The 16,543-nt window shown below is 36.5% G+C and overlaps 1 protein-coding gene across 25 annotated transcripts in view; it reads left to right on the forward strand.

Annotated features, from left to right (window-relative positions):
• The window catches only part of LOC140629517 (membrane-associated guanylate kinase, WW and PDZ domain-containing protein 2-like), a 316,400-nt gene that overhangs the window by 9,984 nt on the left and 289,873 nt on the right, over positions 1-16,543 (forward strand). The gene's annotated exons all lie outside the window — the stretch shown is intronic.

A 16,543-nucleotide genomic window follows, 5' to 3' on the forward strand; every position in this document is an offset into this window, starting at 1 on the left:
TTGTATTCTTATTGCTTATTATTTTCTATTCTGGGTATCCTTACAATGATCATTGATTTAATTCTATTATGTACAATTTGAGACCACACTTGTTCCTTGGTAGACTCTTTGGTAGGATCCTATTATACAATTAGATTCAGAAATACTATTTAGTAGAATTATTTATATTCTTCAAACATGGGTTTCCAATTATTTGAAAAGTGTTTTTGCTTTTCATGTTCATTTAAATTTTACCTAATTCCCCTATTAATGAAAAAAATGCATTCTCATGGCATCTTATTTTTCAGAAACAAGAGTAAAAATAGAAATCACATAGGAGAGTAAAGATGCATTCCCAAGAGTGAATGAAAGTAGATCACAGCTGCCTCAAAATAACAAAATATTGATCAAGGTTTTGTCAAAGGTAACAAAATGCATTAAATATGAGCATGAAAATTTTGAGACAGCATGTTGAAAAGCTAGAAAGGGGGCAAGAAAGGGAAGATGCTGGGGGAGCGGACAGCCGAGTTGTTAGAGAGAGAATGGACTTTGACAGGCCTTGCCAAGGGGCACAGGGATTTCCAGTTGTAGAACAGTCATTTGAATTTTTGTGTGTGTGTGTGTGTTAGCAATCCACTTTCAAGTACAAGAATTGGTACTATGCTTGAAGGAATTAAATGGTGCTACAATACTGCAGTTTTCAGAGTGCTACATTGCTCCAATCCTCAGAGCAGGTTGATTGTCTGATGGAGTTGTTTGCATCCTAAGCTGCACTTGTGTATTCTAGAAAGTTCTGATCTCTTTGGTGTCAACCGAACCATACCATCATGTCTATCACATTTTCTGACAAATAACATTGAAATAGAGTCTGTGGGAAACAAAAGCAAAAATGAACTATTGGGACTTCATCGGGATAAAAAAACTTTTGAACAGTAAAGGAAGTAATCAACAAAACTGAAAGTCAGCCTATGGAATGGAAGAAGATATTCACAAATAATATGTTAGATAAAGGGCTAGTATCCAAAGTCTATAAAGAACTTACCAAACCCAACACCCCAAAAATGAAAAAAAAATCCAGTCAAGAAATGGGCAGAAGACATGAACAGACTTCACTGAAGAAGACATACAAATGACTAGACTCTTAACTCTAGGAAACAAACAGAGGGTTTCTGGAGAGGAGGTGGGTGAGGGGATATGGTAATTGGGTGATGAGCTTTAAGAGGGCATTTGGTGTAATGCACACTGGGTGTTATATGCAACCAATGAATCATGGAATTCTACTCCTGATACTAATAATATAGTATATGTTAACTAAATTGAATTTAAATAAATTTTTTTAAAAACCCAATCTATCCTCATTTGTAGCAAAAAAAAAAAAAAAAAAAAAAAAAAGTTCTAAAACTATGTTAAAATGCAGAAGATAGCCAGCAAAGAATTGTCAGTGTTCCAGATGACCAAAGCATTGGTAGGGATCCAAGGAAAGCAGAGTTATTTGTCCAAGTATATAGTTGAGACTCAGGAATTAAAAGTGCAAATGCTAGCCTTGTATTTGCCATAACTTGGTTTTCGACCTTTACTAAGAAGGCTGTAGGAGAACATGAGCACTGTATTTAAACGACTGATGAGTTACATATGATAGAGAAATGAGACTTGGTCTGAGTGACCTTTAAGGAGTGGAACTAGACAAATAATAGATAAAGAGATGAAGACTGTGGCTTGATATAAAGAAATGTTTTCTAATAGCCAGGGCTAATGAAATAATAATCTATTATTAGAATGCATTGGTAAATAGTTGCTGGAATTGCCAAACATGGGCTAAGAGCTCTCTTGGCAGTGCTGTTCTAAAGGGGATATACACATGGATAAATATTTGGCCTGGAATAACTACAACATCAAAACATCAAATACAACACTAGATGTAATGGTTAATTTTATGTGTCAACATGGGGCCACAGGTTGCCCAAATATCTGGTTAAATGTTGTCTCTGGGATGTTCGAGGGTGTTTCTGGAAGAGATGAGCATTTGAATTTTTGAACAAAGTCAAACGGATGGCTCTCTCAAAAGTGTGTGGGCATCATCCAGTTTGTTGAAAGCCTAAGTAGGACAAAAAGATTGAGGATGATTGAGCATGCTGTCTGCCCTGCTGAGCTGGGACATTGATGTTCTACTACCCTTGGGCGCTCCTGACTCTCAGACCTGACTATCCTATTAGTTTTGTTTTTCTGGAGAACCCTGAACACTGGGCACCATGCTTTGCACACACTATAATTTTCACAGTGATTTTCTATAATTTCACTATAATTTTCTTTGCTGAGAGTATTCTTTTAATCCTTTTTACAGAGGAGGAATCTGAAGCTCAAAGATGTTTAGTAACTTGTAGGAGGTCTGTCAGGTAGTAAGTGGCAAATTTGAAGTTGCTTCCAACATTTTTTGACAGTTTGTGCTTGGAATAACATTTTTCCATTGGAAAAGTTTCAATTGGTGCAAGGTCAATGTTGCCCTATTTTTCGTTAACTGGATGGTTGGCTCCAAGTCTCTGCTCTCCTAGTTGTGCCTCTGTGACTTTCAAGATCCTTCTGACCATAATATCCCATCATTCTAAACCAGTGTTAACTAATGGATACTTAGAAGAACACAGGAGATTGAAATTCCACCACCAACCTCAAAGAAGAAGGAACATTGTGAGGTCTTGAAAAATAGAGAATACTACCTACCATATTCTTCTTGAAAGATTTATATTACAAATTTGTATTTTAAAGTTTTGAGAAGTCTTGCAATGAAGAAACTTGCATAAATTTGTATTTCTGGCATTTTTCAAATTTGCTAGACTGTGGAACTAATTGTCATGGAACTCTATTAATATCTCCCCAGAGCCAGTGTTTTGGAGTACATGTTTGAAACAGCATTAACATTCAACCCTCCATGCCTCCATTGTATACCATGAAAGTCAAGTGATTGAGCTAGATGGCCTTTAAGAGTTCTTGCAGCCTACAATGTGTAGTACTGGTATTGTGTCCACATAGCCAGCTCTACTGAGTAACCACTAGGACTCAGCCTCTAGAAGCCTGGCCACATCACCTCTACCTCAAAGTAAACCAGCAAAGAGAGACTACGGGAGGTAAAAAAGGCAAAAAGTGATTATGCCCTCAAGTCCAGTATTATACCTACTATGATTTAAAAAACAATTTCTTAAATTTCTCTTTGCATAACAATAAGTGCTTAACATCCCTTTAACCATACACAAAAAAGTATTTTATTATGTATATCAACATAGTCATACCAGGAATTAAAGAATATTAAATTGGAAATTTCAAGAGAGATGGTAGGATACGATAGAAATTAATGACAGTAGTAATGATAATGAAAGTAGCAATAAGAAACCTTTACTATATAGTAGGCTCTATTCAAAGATATATATAGATATAGAGATAGAGATAGAGATATATAATCATTTAATCTTCACAAAAACCTATAAAGTAGATGTCATATCATTATTGTTTCCAATTATGTAGATGAAGACACTGAAGGAAGCTCAGGAAAGTAAAGTAACTGCATCCCAAACCCAGTAAGTGTCAAGAAGCTGGCATGGAAGAGTAGGAGGGTGTGAAAGGGGGAGAAAAGGTTTGTGAAAAGAAAGTTATGGGGATCCCTGGGTGGCTCAGAGGTTTCGCGCCTGCCTTCAGCCCAGGGCACGATCCTGGAGTCCTGGGATCGAGTCCCGCATCGGGCTCCCTGCGTGGAGCCTGCTTCTCCCTCTGCCTGTGTCTCTGCCTCTCTCTCTCTCTCTATGTCTATCATAAATAAATAAATAAATAAATAAATAAATAAATAAATAAATCTTTAAAAAAAAGGTTATGCTATGACTCCACCCCAACCAAAGTGGACTGATGAAGGGAAATTAACCCCCATTACCTCTGAGGTAATGAAACTGTAATATATACAGTTAACCCTTGAATGATGTGGGGGTGTGGGATGCTAACCTCCCCATGCAGTTGAAATTCACATATAACATTTGACTCCTCAAATATTTAACTACTAATAGCCTACTGTTAACCACAAGCCTTACTGATAACACAGTTGGATAATACATATTTCATATGTTAAATGTACTATGAACTTCATTTTTATAATCAAGTGTTCTGGAGAGAATAAAAGGCTCTTAAGAAAGTCATAAGGACTCCTATTACTGTCCAGGGGCAAACCTCTGTCTCTCCTGACACGCAGCCTCCAAGCCACCTGCACAGTATTCTTGGCTCATCAGTGGGAGACCCCAGCCATCCATACAGGAGCTCTTTATCCCCAACATCACTGAGAATGATAGTGGATCCTATACCTGCCCCATCTAGAACAATGGCACCCACCTCAATAAGACCACAGTCAAAACTATCACAGTCTTTTATAAGAGCATCCCTGGAGCATCTACACTGAACACCAGGGCGAAGGTCTGTCCGCCTTTCAGAAAAGAGCCTAGAAAACTTATTTCCCATGTGCTTGTCATAAGCAAATCCCAAATCTGTCCATCAACTCTCTGATTACATGTCTGCAGGCACTTCCTCTCCTTAACTCTCAGATTTCTCATGGCACCTTGGGTCCAGCCTGGAATATGAAGAGAGGAATTGTCAGCCCCAGAAAGCCCCACACATAAAAGGGGGTTTTGCAAATGGGGAAGAAAAAAGGGTCCCCTGGGTGATTGTCATTTGTTGTTGAATTGCAGAAGCTCTTTATATATTCTGCAGATTAACCTCTTACCGGATATGACTTGCAAATATTTCCATCTAATCCATGTGTTGCCCTCACTTTTTTGTTTTGTTTTGTTAGTGAACTTTAGTTGACACACAATGTGACTTTTGTTTCCTGTGTACAACATAGTGATTGAACAAACATATATGTTATGCTCTACTCTACACCATGCGGCTCCCATCTGTCACAATGCAACCCCATTAAAATACCATTGAGTATATTTCCTTTGCTGTACATTTCATCCCTGTATTCTATTCATTCCGTAACTAGTGTTATGACTCTCTGGATTGTGTCTTTTGATGCTCAGAAGTTTTCCATGTTGATGCAATCCAATTCATCTATTTTTTTATTTTGTCGTCTTTGCTTTGGGTGTCATATCTAAGAAATCACTGGGGAATCTCTTTTCAGTGAGTTTTTCTTTTGCATTTTCTTCTAAACCTTTTACAGTTTGGACTTTTATGTTTGGATGTTTGGTCTTTTAATTTCTGTACATGGTGTAAGGTCAGGTCCAACTTCATTCATTTGCATGGATAGCCACTGTTCCCAACACCATTTGTTCAATACATTTTTTTTTCTCCATTGAATGGTCATGACAACCTTATTGAAAATCATCTGGCCACATATGTCAAGGTTTGTGTCTGGGGTGCCAGTTCTATTCCATTGATCTCTATGTCTGTCTTCATATCCCACCCCCATTATATTGGTTACTGTAACTTTGCAGTCAGGAAGTAGGAGTCCTCCAACTTTCTTCTTTTTCAAAATAATTTTGGCTTCTTGAGGTCCCTGAGATTCCATGTGAATTTTGGAAATTCCTATTTTTGCAAAAAATTTCCTTAAGAATTTGATAGGAATTCACCTGGCTGGCTCAGTTGGTGGAGTATTGGTTTCTTGATCTAGGGGTTATAGGTTTGAGTTCCACTTTGGGTGTAGAGATTACAAAAAATAAATATTAGAGGCACCTGGGTGATTCAGTCAGTTAAGCATCTATCTTATCCTCAGGTCATGATCCCAAGGTCCTGAGGTGGAGCCCCGTGTTGGGCTCCCTCCTCAGAAAGGAGTCTGCTTTGTACCTCTCCCTCTGCCCCTCCCCTTTCTTGTGCTCTCTCTCTCAGATTAATTAATAATCTCTCTTTAAAAATAAAATAGGGCAGCGGTTAATAAAATGGGTGGCTCAGCGGTTTAGCACCAGCTTCAGCCCAGGTTGTGGTCCTGGAGACCCGGGATCAAGTCCCACGTTGGGCTCCCTGCACGGAGCCCGCTTCTCCCTCTGCCTGTGTCTCTGCCTCTCTTTCTCTCTGTATCTCTCATGAATAAATAAATGAAATTTAAAAAATAAAATAAAATCTGAAAAGAAAAAAAGTCATAAGGAAGAGGAAAAACATTCACAGTACTATACTATATTTATCAATACCATGAATTTATGTCATCTGTTTATAAGACAAATTGTCAGTACCTATATCGATATTGTCTTATATAAAACAAAACATTTTGTATTACTAACACTAGATATAAAAAATAGAACGATAATGTGAAAAAAATCCTATTCATTTCCAGGTAAAATGCTTCATACATTGATAACAAAGAGGCAGCAATATGATTGCTTTATGGTAGCCTAGTGTAATTGATAAGATTCCTTCACAGTAGCCTAGTCTATACACTAATGAATGAATCATAAAATTTTTATGGCATACAGTATCACAATCATATTCATAATAGGGTATTGGAAACATTGTTACATTTTTTAAAAAGCACCTGTGATGATAAACTGATACACAGTTTCTCCAGTAACTATACAGAGTTAATTATTTCTTAATTTTTTGGATATTTCTAGTGACACAGTTTATCTGAGAGTTTTTTCAAATTACTACAACCTCCAAAAATTGTTCCAATATATTTCTTGAAAAACATCCACATATAAGTGGGCCTGTGCAGTCAAATTCATGTTGTTCAAGGGCCAACTATATATTCAATAGAATAGTATTCAGCTATAAGAAAAAGAATTCAATCTTGTCATTTGCAACAGTATGGGTAAACCTCAATGGCACTAAACTAAGTGAGATAAGTAAGAGAAGGACAAACGCCGTATGTTTGTGTCTCTGATATATGGAATCTAAAACAAAAATAAAGAGGCTCATAGAGTACCGATTGGTGTTTGCGAGAGGTGGAGTGGGGTTAGAATGGGAGAAGGGAGTCAAAAGATAAAAAGGAAAAAACATTAAAATATGTAATGACGGGATCCCTGGGTGGCGCAGCGGTTTGGCGCCTGCCTTTGGCCCAGGGCGCGATCCTGGAGACCCGGGATCGAATCCCACATCGGGCTCCCGGTGCATGGAGCCTGCTTCTCCCTCTGCCTGTGTCTCTGTGCCTCTCTCTCTCTCTGTGACTATCATAAATAAAAATAAATAAATAAATAAATAAATAAATAAATAAATAAATAAATAAAATAAAATAAAATATGTAATGAGCAGTAAGTCTTTCTGGAAGACAGGAAACCGGAGAAAGAGAACACAATTTTATTAACTTAATCAAATTCTATTGTAATCATTTGCTTATAAGTCTTTTCAACTGGACTATAAGTCTATTAAAGATTTAAATTATTATTTAACTATCTTAAGAGAGTTTATTATTTATAGTTATAGCACTAGAACCCACAGTGTCTGCCGCATAGTAATCAATAAATCACTACTGGAAATGGGTAAAAAAGATTAATCTCCAAAATATATAAGGAACTCCTACAACTCAAATGAATAAATAAATAGATAATGCCTAATAGCCCAATTAAAAAATGGTCTATGGACTTAAAACATTTCTTCAAAGATAATCTGCAAATGGCTAACAGTTATGTGAAAAAATGCTGAACGTTACTTATCATCAGGGGTATGTTTGACTACTGATGAGATGGAATATATGATGGTGTTTTCATGCAAAGATTGTTTACTATAAAGGAAGAACCCAGTTAAGTGTCTGACTTCTGACAGATACAGGCACTGTCAGCCCTGGAAGTGGGGCCCAACCACTGGACTTATGCTGTTGGATGCTGGAAAACATTTTCAACTCTCTCTGCTTCTTTAGGTTAATCTGTCCAGATTCAAAGTCTTCAGCAAGGGTGTCTGATTGAGATTGGGTCACATGTCTGTACTCTAGCTACCCGGGCTCAGAGTGATGGGCTTTTTTCCATATCACTGGAATGGGAAACAGGATCTTTATTCTCACAATATTCACACAACGATGGACTTCTTAAACAGAGAGAAGGGGTTAAAATGCTGGACAAGCAGTAACATCCTGCCCAGATGCAGTATCATAGGCACTTGGCAAAGGGCAAAGGTCCTCATAGGAGGTGTGCTTGAAAAGTAGTGACATCTAGGTTATTATTGTTAATATAATTCATTCTGTTAGTATTCAGGGTCTTCTTAGACCTTGGAAATTTTATGATACATTTACAAATATGTATAAAGGATGAGGAAGAGAGTAAAATGAAAATTAGAAATGGTGAGATTTTTTTTTTTTTTGATAGAAAAAACAGCCCACATACATGAGAAACAGATGCACAGACAGCAGAAAATGTAGAGGAAATTATGGGAGGGGTATGTTAAGCTGAATACAAGGGCACGTAAACTGCAAGACAAGGGGAAATTTTATAGAGCAGTCATTTTAACTATATATTAAAACTTTATCGGTGCCATAAAATCCAAACACTATAAACGTGAATTCGTTGTTAAAAGTACACCATCACATACAAAGATAAATTGAATTTGTATGTAAAAGACATAAACCAGTGTAACATTTTAGAAAATGTTTATACATTTAGAGAATATATATAGAATACGGTATAGTCATAGTCTCTCTCTCTCTCTCTCTCTTCCTGGTTTTTCTCTCTTCCTATCTTTGTCCATTCTGTCTTACTCACTTTTCCTTTCACTTATTGTTGTGCCTGTCTTAATTCTTTTACTTCTCAGTCTACACATACACCCACTCTTAATCTGTATCTGTAATTCAGACCTAATCCCTGGGTCTAAACCTAGATATAGCCTCCATGTGTGTTGTCCTTGAAAGAAACATAAACAAAAATTCTCCTAACTAGAGCACAGCATCTCCTCAAAACTTGTCACCCCTGTAGTCCCAATATTAGTAAACATCATACCTATTAACATGGTTGCCCAAGTCAGAAACATAGGAGTCACCCTTGATTCCTCACAACATTCAAGTAATCATCCAATCCTTCCAATCCTAACCCCCTAAATAACATCTTCATCCTCTGGTCTATTCCCAGTATCATTGTCGTTGTTCACATTCTAACCGTGTCAGAGAACACCGAAAGTACCCTTACTGGCTTTTTTTCTCTTGGGACTAGAGTAATCTTTTATCCAAATCTAATAGGGTTACTTCTCGGCTCAAATAGCTTCCATCAACTTTTCCGTAAAATTCTTTTTATGCTATAGAAGGATACGATCTTTCTCATCCCTGGCAGCTTCCACTTCATTAATTCCTCCAACATATGCAGATTCCTTCAAGTTGCTCTAAAATGTTACTGTCATCCACATGAACATGACGTTGTGCTTGGATTTCCTTCTGCTCTCCTCTAGGGTGTGGCAAAATTCTGTTCATCTCCAAACAGATTTCAATATGCTTTGTACCTGTGCTTTCTTATGGTTTTCATCATAGTAATTATAGTAATTACAAAATTATATTTTTGTTGTCCATAGTAATTATAGAATTATATTTTCATTGTCCTTTTTGTCTCTCTGTCAGACTTATACTCTCAGTACAGTTAACAGGATATAGTAGGTATTCCGTGAATTGTTGCTGCATAGAATGGTTAAAGAATATTTCACTGTGTAATTGTATTTTTTTATTTAAATTCAATTAGCCAACATATAGTACACCATTAGTTTCAGATGTAGTGTTCAATAACTTATCAGTTGTGTATTACACCGAGTGCTCATCACATCACTTGCCCTCCATAATACCCATTACCCAGTTACCCATCCTGCCACCCACCTCCCCTCCAGCGACCCTCAGTTTGTTTCCTATAGTTAAGAGTGTCTCGTGGTTTTTCTCCCTCTCTGATGACTTGCCATTCAATTTTCCCTCCCCTCTTCGATGATCCTCTGTGCTGTTTCTTCTATTCTACATATGAGTGAAACCATATGATAATTGTCTTTCTCTGGTTGACTTATTTCACTCAGCATAATATCCTTCAGTTCTATTTACATTGATGTAAATGGTAAGTATTCATCCTTTCTGATCGCTGACTAATATTCCATTGTATATATGTATAGACCACATCTTTTTTATCCATTCATCTGTCAAAGGACATCTGGGCTCTTTCCATAGTCTAGCTATTGTCGATATTGCTTCTATTAACATTGGGGTGTAGGTGCCCCTACAGATCACTGCATTTGTATCTTTGGGGTAAATACCTAGTAGTGCAATTGCTGAGTCTTAGGGTCATTCTATTTTCAAGTTTTTGAGGAACCTCCATACTGTTTCCCAGAGTGGTTGTACTAACTTGCACTCCCACCAACAGTGTAAAGGATTCCCCTTTCTCTACATCCTTGCCAACATCTGTCATTTCCTGACTTGTTAATTTTAGCCATATTGACTGGCGTGAGATGGTATCTCATTGCGGTTTTGATCTGTATTTCCCTGATGCAAAGTGATGTGGAGCATTTCTTAACGTGTCTGTTGGCCATTTGTATTGTGATTATATATGTTAACCAGTGTTAGTTCCATGTAGTCTTTTTCTTTAAAGGATCATGTTTGTGTTCATTATCTTAGTGAACAATTCTTTATCCATCCATTTCCCTAAACTCGAAAGCCAGAGATCACTCTTGAAATATCTTTCTCCCTCACCTCCATATCCATTCTAACACCAGGGCCAATCAACATTACTTTTTAAACATTATTTAGGTCCTCTAATTTTTCCTTAGTTCCACCATTACCATCCACCTAGTGTAAGATGCATTATTTCTTCCTGGATTGCTACAGTTAAGTCTCCTAAATAATTTATTTACATATATTCTAGACTCCCTCCACTCCAATTTTCATGTAGCATCCAGCATTTTTTCAAAACGCAAAGCCGGCCCACCTGCTCTTCCACTGTCACCCCACCCACACCAGAAACACACACAAATCCATGGATCTATGACTTAGAATAAGGAATGGAAACAATCTGGTTTTCCATCATGTGGAATATTTATACATAAAATGTGGAGAAACACTGAGTATTATGCAACAGAAAAAACAGATTCCATGTACTCCTAATAATATAAAGGATCTAAAGAACATGGTTCTAAGTAGAAAATATAAGAAACTAAACAAAATCTGTAGCACAAAACCATTTTCATGACTTTAAATTGTATTCATACAAAACAACGTGAATATCAACAAGTATATATTCAAACACGAATGTATATTTTTATACTTCCAGCTCCTATTCCCTATTTTTTTTATCCTTAGCACTTAACATCTAATCAACTTATGTTTTACTTATTTATGTCATTATTTCTCTGTTTTCCTCATTATAAATGTAAGCTACCATAAAGGTCTTTAATCTGTTTGGTTCACTACCATTTTTTTTTAATTCTTAGAGTGATAAGTGGCACAAAGACAGCGCTCAATAAATATCAGTCCAATGAGTGAATTTTTATTTGATACATTAAAATATTTGACCATAGTGTATGTATGGAAAAATAGGAGTCACTATGAAGATAAAAGATAATCAGTTAATTGTCAATGACACAAATGAACAATAAATAAGGGCAGAGGAGATGAAAATCCTTGGATGATCTTCAAAACCCTTTAGTCTATACCTGTGTCTGAAGCATCATGTCTCCCAGTGCTCTGCCCACCCACCAATATATTTCAGCCACCTTCCCTCAGTTCCTGAAATGCCCTGTTTCCTGACACCCCAGGATTACCATGCCTATTGTTTTGTCTACAGAATTTTCCTTACCCACACTTTCCTCTCCCCAGTAGTTCTTTGCTCCAGTTAAATCCTACTTCTCCTTTAGACACCCACTCAAAAGCCACTTCCTCAAGAAATCGTTCCTGATTCCTTTAGTCTACAATGCTGCCATGGAGTATTGTAATCCATCCTATGTCTTTGGCTATCTGTATATCTACATATCAAATGTCATTAGACATTCATTTTTAAGTCATTTCATTAGTTCCAATATTCTTTACCAGTCTATAAGCCATACAAAGTCAGGAACTGTTACTGGTTTTGTTCATTATTATATTCCTGGTGCCTAATACACTACCTGGCACACAGTAGGTATTCAATACATATTAGCCGTTTGAATGAATAAATCTCATAAGATTTATATATTTCTTTGTAGCTTTTAAGAAAATAGAAATGTTGTCTGCCATAATTCCCGTAAATCAGGAACGCTTTACCTTTTGGAATTTTTAGTCTATTTCAAGGTCTCTTTCTTTTAAAATGACCTTCATACAGGTCTTATTGTCTCATTGGAAATGACATCAAGATCACCAGCCTAGATAAGATTTCCCCAGAATAGACACCTAGTAGAACTAGAAGGCAACAGACTCAAATTTTAAATTAAGAGGAACCTATATTAGAGCATCATTTCCTGTCATTCATTAACTTGCTCCTTTAAGAAAAAATTTAAGTTAATTATGTATAAGAAAATTAATATTTCCTTTGCCTTTGAGCCAGATACTATGCCTTGTTCAGCTTAAAATTTTGTAAAGGATTTAGTACTTTTCATTATCAGGTTTCTTGGCACTCCTCAGTGTTTCTGTCAGTTTAATTAGAAAAAGTACAGGAGGTCTTTGATGACTGAAAGATTGAGTCCCTACACCCAGTAACTGGTGCTTGGGATTGCTTATTGTAAAAGGAGCTGGCTTTTCAAAGTCAGGAAGCTAATGCTTTGATCAGATTGCTCTTAAAATCACCATTAATTTTCCTCATTATTGTAATTCTTGGTTGAACAATTAATTGCAACTCCTTTTCTAGAGGTGAAAGCAAAGAATAAATGAAACTTGATGAACAAAATCTAAATGATATGACTTACTTTTAAAAATGATGTTCCTAACCTATATGCAGGTTTATTGTTTTTCTAATGATATATTTGATAGAAAAAATTTATCTGTTTAAATGATCAAAGTAAGCATAAAAAACATTCTATGAAAAGATATTCTCTCCATTTCTTTCTGTCTGTGCTCCCCCATCTCACATAATTATATGCCTGGTTCTTTCCTAATGTGTCCAATCTCATTAAATAAGTCAGTTTGCCTATATTTCCTGTCCCTTTCCTTTGTCTTATTCTTGTGAAAATGCTCTTAAATAAGAGAACATAGCATTTCCACTCAGTTTTGAATGGAGACTAAGTCAAATGCTCACAAAGACTTACTTCAAAGTATTCAAGACAAGAAATCTTCCAAAAGGTGAGAAAAGGTTTTTGATCTTCTGGAACTTACAATATATGGAAAGGAAGGAGAGAAGAGAAAAAGATTATATTCTTGCAGAATTTGGGTTAGAGTATGATAGAGTTACCTTTCAAATCCTTACAACAGTTTAACAGTAGAACTGTCTATGTAGCTTTGATTGTGAGATGGATTCTGATAATTCCTCGTTCAAATCTAAGAGATTCAGCTAAGTAGGAATCTAGCTCATCTGCTTCTTCATTACAAGAGGGCAGTTTCTGTGCTGATTATATTATATGTGCATGGGAACAAGCCTACATGATTTACAAACAATTTAAGCTTAATATTTCCTGCTTGTATTTGTTTGTTTGTTTGTTTCCTTAATGTAAATCCTTCAAATGTGTTACAGTGTTTCATAGGTTAGATTGCAAAGTGTAAAGATTTGAACTTCTTTGCTTTGGAAGAAGAAAGTTTGGGAAACTGATTGTGTCCAGGGTAAAGGGGAGCTATCATTGCCCCAAACATTCAGCCATTAACATTTTTAGAAGTTGAAATTACATTAGCATCCAGTAAGGATGCAGAATTTGAATATATCCTTTTTTTTTTTTTTTTTTTTGGTCTTTTGGTCAGAATTTGAATATATCTAAAAGATGCTCCAAAGTACTGAAAGAAAACAGGATTTTTGCATTATCTCAAAATAAACAACCAACATTTCCTGAAATGAGGCAGCCAAGATTTCTAAGACTTTTTACACAAAATATATGAAATGCGGGTTCTCAGCAGATGAACTTCAGAAAGGATGCCAAGAATATTCTTGTTAAAAAAAAAAAAAACAAGACTGATTGCCCAAGAACCCACATTTTCAAATTTTTGACACCATTGAGGGGAATATTTACTTTATTAAAATACACATTTGCTTTACTATACAATATAGAAGGATGAATCAGATTCAAGAATTAAAGTTGTGGGGCACCTGAGTGGCTCAGTCAGTTTTATATCAGACTCTTATTTCTACTCAGGATATGATATCAGGGTGATGACCCTGGACACCACATTGGGCTCTGTGCTCAGTGAGGAGTCTGCTTGAGATTCTCTCTCTCTCCCTCTACACCCCCAAAGTAAACAAATATTTTTTAAAATGAATTAAATTTGCATCTTTCCATAAGGTTTTGCCAGATAAGTATATTTTATTTTATTTTTATTTTAACACAGTAGTGTATGAACATGTTTAAAAAGTCAAGTAGATTTAAAAAAAAAAAAAGTCAAGTAGAGCAAAAAGGCCAATGTTCAATAACAAGTGTGACCTATTATACCTGTTACCAACCTACATTCTCCTCTTTTAAGAATATCACTTTCAGCTGATTAATTCAATCTGATATGTGACTATATATTTTAAAGTAATATTCATGTACTTTTATTTGTTGGTTTATCTATTTTAGAAATTATATTTTGATTCCTAATCTAGTGTATGAATTTTTAGCTCTTTTCCATTTACATACCACATTTACCTCCCCCCTCCCCTCATAGGTAATGACATTTTTAAAATTAAATTTACTCATGGTTTATTTTATTATGCTTATGTAAGTATGATTCACTCCTAAGACAAGTGGTATGCTTGAATGTATTTTTTATGTATGTATTTGTATGTATATATGATTTTATATATTCTTTTTTCCTGAATTAATAACTTATTTTACCACTAACTTAATTTTCTTTTTTAAAAAAAAATTTTATAAAGATGTTTCTGTTTTTGAAAGAGAGCATGAGCAGGGGGATGGGCTGAGGGAGAGAAGCAACAGACTCCGCTAAGACAGGAAATCCAACATGGGGATTGACCCCAGGACCCTGAGATCATGAGCCGGAGGCAAATGCTTATCCGACTGAGCCACCCAGGCGCCTCGCATTTGCTTCACTTTCTAATGTAATGCTAAATTTTTCAGATGTACTAATAATTTTACAACATGCTGGTGGATACTACTTTTGACATAAACCCATAGGATGATTTATAGATATCTTTTTCCCCTTCCTGCTTCAATCTGCCAATCATTCTTTTGTATGGTATTATGTTATTTCATGAATATACCATGTTTATTTTAAAACACTTTTCTTCTGTTCCCAGAACAGTCTCTCCTTCCCTTGGTTTGTGCTTTTCTGTTTATTTTGGTCTCTAGATATTAGAGATTTCTACACAGGCCATGTGATTCTTGGTTGTGTGTATTCTAATACAAGGCTGTGAGACCTAGTTTTGAGGTCTTACACCTCTCCATGTTAGGGAAGAGGGCTGTTTGGACCGGTGGGCTTTATTCAGGGGGACCGGCCAGAAGCCTGGTGCCTCTCAGTGGGGAAAGGAAGCATCTTCAAACTTCAGTGTTGGTAGGTACATTTGCCTAGGGCCATTCGATTTCTCCAGAGAAGAGTATTGAAGCCTCTTGCCTTGGAGTTTATGCCTATTGCCTGTATCCTGGGTGCTCCAGAGTGAGGGAAGGTTGCTGACAAGTCAAGCGCTTCAGTGAGCAAACTTTGCTTAACTGTCTTGTTTCAGCTTTGCGCTTAAACCCAGCTACCTTCAGGGGGTCCACAGTATATATAGGTTGATTCTCTTCTGTGATGTTATGCAGGCTGTAGATTTCTGCTAAGATTAGTTAACTCTATTTTTTTATTCTAAAATTGTGCCGCTGTCCTTGCTCCTCTCTTCTCTCCTTTCCTCTTTTTTTTTTTTTCTCCCTTTCTTTATTCCTCTGATATAATTATAGTAAGGCTTTGGAACAATAAAATTGTCCTCAATTATCCATGTATTTATCTAGGTAAATTTAAAAGATTATAAAGATATGATAACATTTTTTATGGAGTTACCAAGATATTTACGAAAAAAGATTATCCTATGGCATTGAGGAGTTAGGATAGAAGGTTGGGTATGTAAGCATTCTGCTTAAAGGATTCTGATTGACTCTTCAACTTCTGTGGAAAATTCTGTATCCTATATAGGAAGAGGCACAAGTCCAAAGTTCATAGGAAAGAATTTCTCTGAGAAATACAGTTTTCAGAAAATGCCCTGTGACAACCCCATACAGGAAGAGCAAGCAGGAGTAAAGTCTTATCCTCCCAGTAGGTGTGAGTAACAAGGCCTGTCTATGCAACTGTCAGTGTCACTCTGGAGAAGGATTCAAGATCTCAAATTAGGAGAGAACCTGAGGGTGCAGCCCAGGTGACTCAGCGGTTTAGTGCTGCCTTCAGCCCAGGGTGTGATCCTGGAGACCTGGGATCGAGTCCTGCGTTGGGCTCCCTGCATGGAGCCTGCTTCTCCCTCTGCCTGTGTCTCTGCCTCTCTCTGTGTCTCTCATGAATGAATTAATAAAATATTTTTTAAAAAGGAGAGAATCTGAGACCTCAGTACAGGAATTACTGGAAGCCAGACAGGGCATATAGCAGTATTCA

Source organism: Canis lupus (genome assembly GCF_048164855.1).
Source record: "Canis lupus baileyi chromosome 16 unlocalized genomic scaffold, mCanLup2.hap1 SUPER_16_unloc_1, whole genome shotgun sequence".
NCBI classification, from domain to species: Eukaryota; Metazoa; Chordata; class Mammalia; order Carnivora; family Canidae; genus Canis; species Canis lupus.